The sequence below is a fragment of the Etheostoma cragini genome, chromosome 15 (genome assembly GCF_013103735.1).
Source record: "Etheostoma cragini isolate CJK2018 chromosome 15, CSU_Ecrag_1.0, whole genome shotgun sequence".
Lineage (NCBI taxonomy): Eukaryota > Metazoa > Chordata > Actinopteri > Perciformes > Percidae > Etheostoma > Etheostoma cragini.
This window is the reverse complement of record NC_048421.1, coordinates 2,031,398-2,032,388: the sequence shown is the minus strand read 5'-3', so window position 1 is coordinate 2,032,388 and position 991 is coordinate 2,031,398.

The window sequence follows — 991 nt, the reverse complement described above, 5'->3', positions numbered from 1 at the left end:
ACTGGGGCAGGCCCGTCTTGGTGGTGTCCAGCTCCTCTGGGTCATCCTGCTGCGCCCTGAGGGCGGCCATCACGTCTTAGATATGGGAAAACGGGTCAATTTGACCCAAGGACAACATGAGGGTTAAGGGAAAACCCAGATACAGTTTTTGGGTAGTTTTCTAATCCAATAACGTCAAGAAACAAAGCAGACGTGCACAGGGCATTGACAGCTCCTGTCTCTTTCTGCTGTTAGCTGTCACTCGTGATTGACGGCTGTGAAGAGCCGGCCTTTGGGGGAGTGTAGCGTCGTTAGCGGAGGGAGGCAGCTCACGTGGGATTGGCTTAAAGTAACTAACCTCCTCTCTGTGTGATACTGATGTGGTCTCTCTAGTCTGGATCCGAGCGGGCATTGTGACTTCCAACAAAACTGCTGTGCAGATCACATGCTCCTCTCATTGTTGGATGTAACAGGCGGCCTGAACCCGCCCTTATTAGTCAATGGCACTCAGCAAGTTGTAGCGTCTAATTCTGCAGGGCCGCCCAAAACTTATCACCCTTCATTTGAACATGGTGGGCCGCCCCGTCGCTGCAACCCCTCTCAAGCTGTTCCAGACATCTGACAACAGCCACGTTTATTTATTGACTTCATTTTGCTCACGGGGCGGCCTTTACGGGGCTCTCGAGTGATGCACGGTTAATGTAGAACTGCTCGTTGCTCACGAGTGTTTTTTCACTCCACCTCCTCCACCTCCTCCTTCTTCTTTCCCTCCTTTTAAACTGTTCTTAAGTGTTTAAACACTCGGGTAATGGCGTGCTGTTGTGGAAGTGAAAAACCATGTGGGATAAAAGAAAAAAAAAAGGAAAAACATCCATGTGGGCTTTCCCCCCCCCTGAGGAGAGAGTCAACCACAGAGGATGGGATGAGAGCGAGGAAGGCCCTGTTAATCAAAATGAATGAGCACCTCTCAGGGCCCTGGTGTCGGCAGGGGCCACAGAGGACCTCCACACAC